A 12,802-nucleotide genomic window follows, 5' to 3' on the forward strand; every position below is an offset into this window, starting at 1 on the left:
TGTGTGTAGATGTGGTATCTATGGTTATATCTCTGTGTGTGTATCCCTGTGTGTAGATGTGGTATCTATGGTTATATCCCTGTGTGTAGATGTGGTATCTATGGTTATATCCCTGTGTGTAGATGTGGTATCTATGGTTATATCCCTGTGTCTAGATGTGGTATCTATGGTTATATCCCTGTGTGTAGATGTGGTATCTATGGTTATATCCCTGTGTGTAGATGTGGTATCTATGGTTACATCCCTGTGTCTAGATGTGGTATCTATGGTTATATCCCTGTGTGTAGATGTGGTATCTATGGTTATATCCCTGTGTGTAGATGTGGTATCTATGGTTATATCCCTGTGTGTAGATGTGGTATCTATGGTTATATCCCTGTGTCTAGATGTGGTATCTATGGTTATATCCCTGTATGCAAATCAAATTTTATTAGTCACATGTGCTGAATACAACAGGTGTAATAGACCTTACAGTGAAATGTTTACTTACGAGCCCTTAACCCAAAATGCAGTTTAAAAAATATGGATAAGAAAAATAAATAAAAGTAACGAGTAATTAAAGAGCAGCGAGACTATTTACAGGAGGTACCGGTTCAGAGTCAATGTTCTGTGCAGGAGGTACCGGTTCAGAGTCAATGTGCTGTGCAGGAGGTACCGGTACAGAGTCAATGTGCTGTGCAGGAGGTACCGGTACAGAGTCAATGTGCTGTGCAGGAGGTACCGGTTCAGAGTCAATGTGCTGTGCAGGAGGTACCGGTTCAGAGTCAATGTGCGGTGCAGGAGGTACCGGTACAGAGTCAATGTGCTGTGCAGGAGGTACCGGTACAGAGTCAATGTGCGGTGCAGGAGGTACCGGTACAGAGTCAATGTGCGGTGCAGGAGGTACCGGTACAGAGTCAATGTGCTGTGCAGGAGGTACCGGTTCAGAGTCAATGTGCTGTGCAGGAGGTACCGGTACAGAGTCAATGTGCGGTGCAGGAGGTACCGGTACAGAGTCAATGTGCTGTGCAGGAGGTACCGGTTCAGAGTCAATGTGCGGTGCAGGAGGTACCGGTACAGAGTCAATGTGCTGTGCAGGGGGTACCGGTTCAGAGTCAATGTGCTGTGCAGGAGGTACCGGTTCAGAGTCAATGTGCTGTGCAGGAGGGTACCGGTTCAGAGTCAATGTGCTGTGCAGGAGGTACCGGTTCAGAGTCAATGTGCTGTGCAGGAGGTACCGGGTACAGAGTCAATGTGCTGTGCAGGAGGTACCGGTACAGAGTCAATGTGCGGTGCAGGGGGTACCGGTACAGAGTCAATGTGCTATGCAGGAGGTACGGGTACAGAGTCAATGTGCTGTGCAGGAGGTACCGGTACAGAGTCAATGTGCTGTGCAGGGGGTACCGGTACAGAGTCAATGTGCTGTGCAGGAGGTACCGGTACAGAGTCAATGTGCTGTGCAGGAGGGTACCGGTTCAGAGTCAATGTGCTGTGCAGGGGGTACCGGTACAGAGTCAATGTGCTGTGCAGGGGGTACCGGTACAGAGTCAATGTGCTGTGCAGGAGGTACCGGTTCAGAGTCAATGTGCTGTGCAGGGGGTACCGGTACAGAGTCAATGTGCGGTGCAGGAGGTACCGGTTCAGAGTCAATGTGCGGTGCAGGGGGTACCGGTACAGAGTCAATGTGCTGTGCAGGGGGTACCGGTACAGAGTCAATGTGCTGTGCAGGAGGTACCGGTTCAGAGTCAATGTGCTGTGCAGGGGGTACCGGTACAGAGTCAATGTGCGGTGCAGGGGGTACCGGTACAGAGTCAATGTGCGGTGCGGGGGGTACCAGTACAGACACTAATGTGTTGAACGCTGAGCTGTAGTCAATGAACAGCATTCTCACGTAGGGGGTCCTTTTGTCCAGGTGGGAAAGGGCAGTGTGGAGTGCAATAGAGATTACATCATCTGTGGATATTTTGGGGCGACACACAAATTGGAGTGGAACTTTCCAACAATTTTTTGCAGACAGATTATTTCACTTATAATTCACTGTATCACAATTCCAGTGGGTCAGAAGTTTACATACACTAAGTTGACTGTGCCTTTAAACAGCTTGGAAAATTCCAGAAAATGATGTCATGGCTTTAGAAGCGTCTAACAGGCTAATTGATGTCATTTGAGTCAATTGGAGGTGTACCTGTGGATGTATTTCAAGGCCTACCTTCAAACTCAGTGCCTCTTTGCTTGACATCATGGGAAAATCAAAAGAAATCAGCCAAGACCTCAGAAAAAAATTGTAGACCTCGACAAGTCTGGTTCATCCTTGGGAGCAATTTCCAAATGCCTGAAGGTACCACGTTCATCTGTACAAACAATAGTACACAAGTATAAACACCATGGGACCACGCAGCCGACATACCGCTCAGGAAGGAGACGTGTTCTGTCTCCTAGAGAGGAACGTACTTTGGGTCGAAAAGTGCAAATCAATCCCAGAACAACAACAAAGGACCTTGTGAAGATGCTGGAGGAAACAGGTACAAAAGTATCTACATCCGCAGTAAAACGAATGGTTAAATCTGACCATAATGTACTCGGGGCTCCTTGGCAGAACAGAACAACATCTCCTGCTGAGAATGTCTCTCCTTTCCATCTGTTCCGGTCAGAACTGCAGAGCTGCTAAAATGATCCTGGAGCAGACAGCCAGGCCAGAGCAGGAGTGTTGCTATTGGACAGACAGGCCAGAGCAGGAGTGTTGCTATTGGACAGCCAGGCCAGAGCAGGAGTGTTGCTATTGGACAGCCAGGCCAGAGCAGGAGTGTTGCTATTGGACAGCCAGGCCAGAGCAGGAGTGTTGCTATTGGACAGACAGGCCAGAGCAGGAGTGATGCTATTGGACAGCCAGGCCAGAGCAGGAGTGTTGCTATTGGACAGCCAGGCCAGAGCAGGAGTGTTGCTATTGGACAGCCAGGCCAGAGCAGGAGTGTTGCTATTGGACAGCCAGGCCAGAGCAGGAGTGTTGCTATTGGACAGACAGGCCAGAGCAGGAGTGTTGCTATTGGACAGACAGGCCAGAGCAGGAGTGATGCTATTGGACAGCCAGGCCAGAGCAGGAGTGTTGCTATTGGACAGCCAGGCCAGAGCAGGAGTGTTGCTATTGGACAGCCAGGCCAGAGTAGGAGTGTTGCTATTGGACAGCCAGGCCAGAGCAGGAGTGTTGCTATTGGACGGACAGGCCAGAGCAGGAGTGATGCTATTGGACGGCCAGGCCAGAGCAGGAGTGATGCTATTGGACGGCCAGGCCAGAGCAGGAGTGTTGCTATTGGACAGCCAGGCCAGAGCAGGAGTGTTGCTATTGGACAGACAGACCAGAGCAGGAGTGATGCTATTGGACAGCCAGGCCAGAGCAGGAGTGTTGCTATTGGACAGCCAGGCCAGAGCAGGAGTGTTGCTATTGGACAGCCAGGCCAGAGCAGGAGTGTTGCTATTGGACAGCCAGGCCAGAGCAGGAGTGTTGCTATTGGACAGACAGGCCAGAGCAGGAGTGATGCTATTGGACAGCCAGGCCAGAGCAGGAGTGTTGCTATTGGACAGCCAGGCCAGAGCAGGAGTGTTGCTATTGGACAGCCAGGCCAGAGCAGGAGTGTTGCTATTGGACAGCCAGGCCAGAGCAGGAGTGTTGCTATTGGACAGCCAGGCCAGAGCAGGAGTGTTGCTATTGGACAGCCAGGCCAGAGCAGGAGTGATGCTATTGGACAGCCAGGCCAGAGCAGGAGTGTTGCTATTGGACAGCCAGGCCAGAGCAGGAGTGATGCTATTGGACAGACAGGCCAGAGCAGGAGTTTTGCTATTGGACAGCCAGGCCAGAGCAGGAGTGATGCTATTGGACAGCCAGGCCAGAGCAGGAGTGTTGCTATTGGACAGCCAGGCCAGAGCAGGAGTGTTGCTATTGGACAGCCAGGCCAGAGCAGGAGTGTTGCTATTGGACAGCCAGGCCAGAGCAGGAGTGATGCTATTGGACAGCCAGGCCAGAGCAGGAGTGATGCTATTGGACAGACAGGCCAGAGCAGGAGTGTTGCTATTGGACAGCCAGGCCAGAGCAGGAGTGATGCTATTGGACAGCCAGGCCAGAGCAGGAGTGTTGCTATTGGACAGCCAGGCCAGAGCAGGAGTGTTGCTATTGGACAGCCAGGCCAGAGCAGGAGTGTTGCTATTGGACAGCCAGGCCAGAGCAGGAGTGTTGCTATTGGACAGCCAGGCCAGAGCAGGAGTGTTGCTATTGGACAGCAAGGCCAAAGCAGGAGTGTTACTATTGGACAGCCAGGCCAGAGCAGGAGTGTTGCTATTGGACAGCCAGGACAGGACCACCAGGCTAAAGCAGAACTGTTCCTATTGGTCAGCCAGGTTAAAACAGAACTGTTCCTATTGGCCAGGCAGGATAGGAACCCCGACCTGGGTCCTATTGGCCAGGCAGGATAGGAACCCCGACCTGGGTCCTATTGGCCAGGCAGGATAGGAACCCCGACCTGGGTCCTATTGGCCAGGCAGGATAGGAACCCCGACCTGGGTCCTATTGGCCAGGCAGGATAGGAACCCCGACCTGGGTCCTATTGGCCAGGCAGAAGAACCCCGACCTGGGTCCTATTGGCCAGGCAGGATAGGAACCTGGGTCCCCAGGCGACCTGGGTCCTATTGGCCAGGCAGGATAGGAACCCCGACCTGGGTCCTATTGGCCAGGCAGGATAGGAACCCCGACCTGGGTCCTATTGGCCAGGCAGGATAGGAACCCCGACCTGGGTCCTATTGGCCAGGCAGGATAGGAACCCCGACCTGGGTCCTATTGGCCAGGCAGGATAGGAACCCCGACCTGGGTCCTATTGGCCAGGCAGGATAGGAACCCCGACCTGGGTCCTATTGGCCAGGCAGGATAGGAACCCCGACCTGGGTCCTATTGGCCAGGCAGAAGTAGGTCCTATTGGCCAGGCAGGATAGGAACCCCGACCTGGGTCCTATTGGCCAGGCAGGATAGGAACCCCGACCTGGGTCCTATTGGCCAGGCAGGATAGGAACCCCGACCTGGGTCCTATTGGCCAGGCAGGATAGGAACCCCGACCTGGGTCCTATTGGCCAGGCAGGATAGGAACCCCGACCTGGGTCCTATTGGCCAGGCAGGATAGGAACCCCGACCTGGGTCCTATTGGCCAGGCAGGATAGGAACCCCGACCTGGGTCCTATTGGCCAGGCAGGATAGGAACCCCGACCTGGGTCCTATTGGCCAGGCAGGATAGGAACCCGACCTGGGTCCTATTGGCCAGGCAGGATAGGAACCCCGACCTGGGTCCTATTGGCCAGGCAGGATAGGAACCCCGACCTGGGTCCTATTGGCCAGGCAGGATAGGAACCCCGACCTGGGTCCTATTGGCCAGGCAGGATAGGAACCCCGACCTGGGTCCTATTGGCCAGCCAGGTTAAGAACCCCGACCTGGGTCCTATTGGCCAGGCAGGATAGGAACCCCGACCTGGGTCCTATTGGCCAGGCAGGATAGGAACCCCGACCTGGGTCCTATTGGCCAGGCAGGATAGGAACCCCGACCTGGGTCCTATTGGCCAGGCAGGATAGGAACCCCGACCTGGGTCCTATTGGCCAGGCAGGATAGGAACCCCGACCTGGGTCCTATTGGCCAGGCAGGATAGGAACCCCGACCTGGGTCCTATTGGCCAGGCAGGATAGGAACCCCGACCTGGGTCCTATTGGCCAGGCAGGATAGGAACCCCGACCTGGGTCCTATTGGCCAGGCAGGATAGGAACCCCGACCTGGGTCCTATTGGCCAGGCAGGATAGGAACCCCGACCTGGGTCCTATTGGCCAGGCAGGATAGGAACCCCGACCTGGGTCCTATTGGCCAGGCAGGATAGGAACCCCGACCTGGGTCCTATTGGCCAGGCAGGATAGGAACCCCGACCTGGGTCCTATTGGCCAGCCAGGTTAGGAACCCCGACCTGGGTCCTATTGGCCAGGCAGGATAGGAACCCCGACCTGGGTCCTATTGGCCAGGCAGGATAGGAACCCCGACCTGGGTCCTATTGGCCAGGCAGGATAGGAACCCCGACCTGGGTCCTATTGGCCAGGCAGGATAGGAACCCCGACCTGGGTCCTATTGGCCAGGCAGGATAGGAACCCCGACCTGGGTCCTATTGGCCAGGCAGGATAGGAACCCCGACCTGGGTCCTATTGGCCAGGCAGGATAGGAACCCCGACCTGGGTCCTATTGGCCAGGCAGGATAGGAACCCCGACCTGGGTCCTATTGGCCAGGCAGGATAGGAACCCCGACCTGGGTCCTATTGGCCAGGCAGGATAGGAACCCCGACCTGGGTCCTATTGGCCAGGCAGGATAGGAACCCCGACCTGGGTCCTATTGGCCAGGCAGGATAGGAACCCCGACCTGGGTCCTATTGGCCAGGCAGGATAGGAACCCCGACCTGGGTCCTATTGGCCAGGCAGGATAGGAACCCCGACCTGGGTCCTATTGGCCAGGCAGGATAGGAACCCCGACCTGGGTCCTATTGGCCAGGCAGGATAGGAACCCCGACCTGGGTCCTATTGGCCAGGCAGGATAGGAACCCCGACCTGGGTCCTATTGGCCAGGCAGGATAGGAACCCCGACCTGGGTCCTATTGGCCAGGCAGGATAGGAACCCCGACCTGGGTCCTATTGGCCAGGCAGGATAGGAACCCCGACCTGGGTCCTATTCAAAACCAATGTTTCTTATTGAACAAGTTCAATTTCGTGGAAAGGAGGTGCCTAATGAACACGAGTCAGAACTGATAGCAATGACAGTCTCTAATTGTGCCTTATAGTTTAAGATAAAGAGAATAACTACAGACTGAAACGTATCCCTAAAAGTCCCTACAATATTTCACAAATCATAATAAAAACTAATTAACCAAAAAAAACCTGTGTAATATTAAGAGATGGATGGAACATGGAAACACAACACAACAAACTCCTAGTTTTCACATTCATACTATTAGCACCATTGCTTCTACACCTGCATTGTTTGCTGTTTGGGGTTTCAGGCTGGGTTTCTGTACAGCACTTTGAGATATCAGCTGATGTACGAAGGGCTTTATGAATACATTTGATTTGATATCAGCTGATGTACGAAGGGCTTCATAAATACATTTGATTTGATATTCTACTGATACTCTACCATACTTATTTTCCAACATAATTTGCAAATAAATTCATTAAAAATCCTACAATGTGATTTTCTGGAATAGTTGAAGTGTACCTATGATGAAAATTACAGGCCTCTCATCTTTTTAAGTGGGAGAACTTGCACAATTGGTGGCTGACTAAATACTTTTTTGCCCCACTGTATATCTCACTGGTCATCCCCAAAGCCAACACCTCCTTTGGCCGCCTTTCCTTCCAGTTCTCTGCTGACAGTGACTGGAGCTTAATGGCAAACATCGCTGAAGCTGGAGACTTATATTTCCCTCACTGACTTTAAACATCAACTATCTGATCGCTGCAGCTGTATATAGTCCATCTGTAAATAGCCCACCCAATCTACCTAACTCATCCCCATATTGTTTTTAATGTACTTTTTTGCACACCAGTATTTTAACTTGCACATCATCTGCTCATCTATCACTCCAGTGTTAATCTGCTAAATTGTAATTACTTCGCTACTATGGCCCATTTATTGCCTTACCTCCCTTATCTTACCTCATTTGCACACACTGTATATAGACTTTTCTACTGTGTTATTGACTGTACGCTTGTTTATTCCATGTGTATCTCCATGTTGTTTGTGACGCACTGCTTTGCTTTATCTTGGCCAGGTCGCAGTTGTAAATGAGAACTTGTTCTCAACTGACCTACCTGGTTCAATAAAGGGTTATATATATATAAATACCTGGTTCAATAAAGGGTTATATATATATATAAATACCTGGTTAAATAAAGGTGAAATGAAAATAAAATACTAGGTAGGTTTTGCTGGGTTTCCCCAAACTCTGTCCTGCCCCCCCGGTGCACCTCTAGCACTACGCAGCGGATTCAAATCAAATCAACTAACCAACGGGCTCCCAAGTGGTGCAGCTCAGTGCTCGAAGTGTCACTGCAGACACCCTGGTTCGATTCCAGGCTGTATCACAACCGGCCGTCATTGTAATTAAGAAATTGTTCTTAACGGACTCGCCTCGTACAAAAAAAAAGAATAATTACAATAAATAAAATCTTCATGCTTAGATTATTTGAATCAGCTGTGAAGTGTTATGGCAAGAACCAAGAAGGTGGACCCTGGGGGCCCAGGGCTGAGTTTGGGAAACGCTGGCCTAAAAGTGAAAGAGAAGGAAAAAATGAATTTTAAAAAAACTCTGTGCTGTACCATTTATTTATTTCATCATTTATAAATGAGTTCAACGCATTGGCCCCTGGTCCCACACTGTAGAAGAGAAGCCATTGGCCCCTGGTCCCACACTGTAGAAGAGAAGCCATTGGCCCCTGGTCCCACACTGTAGAAGAGAAGCCATTGGCCCCTGGTCCCACACTGTAGAAGAGAAGCCATTGGCCCCTGGTCCCACACTGTAGAAGAGAAGCCATTGGCCCCTGGTCCCACACTGTAGAAGAGAAGCCACTGGCCCCTGGTCCCACACTGTAGAAGAGAAGCCATTGGCCCCTGGTCCCACACTGTAGAAGAGAAGCCATTGGTCCCTAGTCCCACACTGTAGAAGAGAAGCCATTGGTCCCTGGTCCCACACTGTAGAAGAGAAGCCAATGGCCCCTGGTCCCACACTGTAGAAGAGAAGCCATTGGCCCCTGGTCCCACACTGAAGAGAAGCCACTGGCCCCTGGTCCCCACTGTAGAAGAGAAGCCACTGGCCCCTGGTCCCACACTGTAGAAGAGAAGCCACTGGCCCCTGGTCCCACACTGTAGAAGAGAAGCCACTGGCCCCTGGTCCCACACTGTAGAAGAGAAGCCACTGGCCCCCTAGAAGAGAAGCCACTGGTCCCACACTGTAGAAGAGAAGCCATTGGCCCCTGGTCCCACACTGTAGAAGAGAAGCCACTGGCCCCTGGTCCCACACTGTAGAAGAGAAGCCATTGGCCCCTGGTCCCACACTGTAGAAGAGAAGCCACTGGCCCCTGGTCCCATTGAAGCCATTGGCCCCTGGTCCCACACTGTAGAAGAGAAGCCATTGGCCCCTGGTCCCACACTGTAGAAGAGAAGCCATTGGCCCCTGGTCCCACACTGTAGAAGAGAAGCCACTGGCCCCTGGTCCCACACTGTAGAAGAGAAGCCATTGGTCCCACACTGGAAGCCCCCTGGTCCCACACTGTAGAAGAGAAGCCACTGGCCCCTGGTCCCACACTGTAGAAGAGAAGCCACTGGCCCCTGGTCCCACACTGTAGAAGAGAAGCCATTGGCCCCTGGTCCCACACTGTAGAAGAGAAGCCACTGGCCCCTGGTCCCACACTGTAGAAGAGAAGCCACTGGCCCCTGGTCCCCACTGTAGAAGAGAAGCCATTGGCCCCTGGTCCCACACTGTAGAAGAGAAGCCACTGGCCCCTGGTCCCACACTGTAGAAGAGAAGCCATTGGCCCCTGGTCCCCACTGGCCCTGGCCCCTGGTCCCACACTGTAGAAGAGAAGCCACTGGCCCCTGGTCCCACACTGTAGAAGAAAGCCAGAAGCCACTGTGGCCTGGTCCCACACTGTAGAAGAGAAGCCACTGGCCCCTGTCCCACACTGTAGAAGAGAAGCCACTGGCCCCTGGTCCTGTAGAAGAGAAGCCACTGTAGAAGAGAAGCCATTGGCCCCTGGTCCCACACTGTAGAAGAGAAGCCACTGGCCCCTGGTCCCACACTGTAGAAGAGAAGCCATTGGCCCCTGGTCCCACACTGTAGAAGAGAAGCCACTGGCCCCTGGTCCCACACTGTAGAAGAGAAGCCACTGGCCCCTGGTCCCACACTGTAGAAGAGAAGCCACTGGCCCCCCCTGGTGGCCCCTGGTCCCACACTGTAGAAGAGAAGCCATTGGCCCCTGGTCCCCACTGGTCCCACACTGTAGAAGAGAAGCCACTGGCCCCTGGTCCCACACTGGTCCCACACTGTAGAAGAGAAGCCATTGGCCCCTGGTCCCACACTGTAGAAGAGAAGCCATGGCCCTGGTCCCCCTAGAAGAGAAGCCATTGGCCCTGGTCCCACACTGTAGAAGAGAAGCCATTGGCCCCTGTCCCACACTGTAGAAGAGAAGCCATTGGCCCCTGGTCCCACACTGTAGAAGAGAAGCCATTGGCCCCTGGTCCACTGTAGAAGAGAAGCCACTGTAGAAGAGAAGCCATTGGCCCCTAGTCCCACACTGTAGAAGAGAAGCCACTGGCCCCTGGTCCCACACTGTAGAAGAGAAGCCATTGGCCCCTGGTCCCACACTGTAGAAGAGAAGCCATTGGCCCCTGGTCCCACACTGTGAAGAGAAGCCATTGGCCCCTGGTCCCACACTGTAGAAGAGAAGCCATTGGCCCCTGGTCCCAGCCATTGGCCCCTGTAGAAGAGAAGCCATTGGCCCCTGGTCCCACACTGTAGAAGAGAAGCCAATGGCCCCTGGTCCCACACTGTAGAAGAGAAGCCATTGGCCCCTGGTCCCACACTGTAGAAGAGAAGCCATTGGCCCCTGGTCCCACACTGTAGAAGAGAAGCCATTGGCCCCTGGTCCCACACTGTAGAAGAGAAGCCATTGGCCCCTGGTCCCACACTGTAGAAGAGAAGCCATTGGCCCCTGGTCCCACACTGTAGAAGAGAAGCCATTGGCCCCTGGTGGCCCCTGGTCCCACACTGTAGAAGAGAAGCCATTGGCCCCTGGTCCCACACTGTAGAAGAGAAGCCATTGGCCCCTGGTCCCACACTGTAGAAGAGAAGCCATTGGCCCCTGGTCCCACACTGTAGAAGAGAAGCCATTGGCCCCTGGTCCCACACTGTAGAAGAGAAGCCATTGGCCCCTGGTCCCACACTGTAGAAGAGAAGCCATTGGCCCCTGGTCCCCCTGTAGAAGAGAAGCCATTGGCCCCTGGTCCCACACTGGTCCCACACTGTAGAAGAGAAGCCACTGGCCCCTGGTCCCACACTGTAGAAGAGAAGCCACTGGCCCCTGGTCCCACATTGGCCCCTGGTCCCACACTGTAGAAGAGAAGCCATTGGCCCCTGGTCCCACACTGTAGAAGAGAAGCCACTGGCCCCTGGTCCCACACTGTAGAAGAGAAGCCATTGGCCCCTGGTCCCACACTGTAGAAGAAGCCACTGGCCCCTGGTCCCACACTGTAGAAGAGAAGCCACTGGCCCCTGGTCCCACACTGTAGAAGAGAAGCCACTGGCCCCTGGTAGAAGAGAAGCCACTGGCCCCTGGTCCCACACTGTAGAAGAGAAGCCATTGGCCCCTGGTCCCACACTGTAGAAGAGAAGCCAAGCCACTGGCCCCTGGTCCCACACTGTAGAAGAGAAGCCATTGGCCCCTGGTCCCACACTGTAGAAGAGAAGCCATGGCCCCTGGTCCCACACTAGAAGAGAAGCCATTGGCCCCTGGTCCCACACTGTAGAAGAGAAGCCACTGGCCCCTGGTCCCACACTGTAGAAGAGAAGCCATTGGCCCCTGGTCCCACACTGTAGAAGAGAAGCCATTGGCCCCTGGTCTCACACTGTAGAAGAGAAGCCATTGGCCCCTGGTCCCACACTGTAGAAGAGAAGCCACTGGCCCCTGGTCCCACACTGTAGAAGAGAAGCCATTGGCCCCACACTGTAGAAGAGAAGCCATTGGCCCCTGGTCCCACACTGTAGAAGAGAAGCCACTGGCTCCTGGTCCCACACTGTAGAAGAGAAGCCATTGGCCCCTAGTCCCACACTGTAGAAGAGAAGCCACTGGCCCCTGGTCCCACACTGTAGAAGAGAAGCCATTGGCCCCTGGTCCCACACTGTAGAAGAGAAGCCATTGGCCCCTGGTCCCACACTGTAGAAGAGAAGCCATTGGCCCCTGGTCCCACACTGTAGAAGAGAAGCCAATGGCCCCTGGTCCCACACTGTAGAAGAGAAGCCAATGGCCCCTGGTCCCACACTGTAGAAGAGAAGCCATTGGTCCCTAGTCCCACACTGTAGAAGAGAAGCCATTGGTCCCTAGTCCCACACTGTAGAAGAGAAGCCACTGGCCCCTGGTCCCACACTGTAGAAGAGAAGCCATTGGCCCCTGGTCCCACACTGTAGAAGAGAAGCCATTGGCCCCTAGTCCCACACTGTAGAAGAGAAGCCAATGGCCCCTGGTCCCACACTGTAGAAGAGAAGCCATTGGCCCCTGGTCCCACACTGTAGAAGAGAAGCCATTGGTCCCTAGTCCCACACTGTAGAAGAGAAGCCAATGGCCCCTGGTCCCACACTGTAGAAGAGAAGCCATTGGCCCCTAGTCCCACACTGTAGAAGAGAAGCCATTGCCCCCTAGTCCCACACTGTAGAAGAGAAGCCAATGGCCCCTGGTCCCACACTGTAGAAGAGAAGCCATTGGCCCCTGGTCTCACACTGTAGAAGAGAAGCCATTGGTCTCGGAGATCTGAATGGTGAGCTGTGTTGTATAGAGAACTCCGGTTAACTCTTCCAACACACCGACAGCATCATCTAGATATGAGTGTAACAACAGTTTAACATTCACCTTCTGCACCCATTTCTGTCAAGCCGTCTACTCATACAGTTTGACTCGTACCTTCGATAAATCCAACATCTGCACCACACAGAACGAACTGCAACTGCCTCTAACGCAATGCTGCACAACGCCGTTTCATTGGAAATGCA

The sequence above is a fragment of the Oncorhynchus nerka genome, linkage group LG7, assembly GCF_034236695.1.
Source record: "Oncorhynchus nerka isolate Pitt River linkage group LG7, Oner_Uvic_2.0, whole genome shotgun sequence".
NCBI lineage: Eukaryota > Metazoa > Chordata > Actinopteri > Salmoniformes > Salmonidae > Oncorhynchus > Oncorhynchus nerka.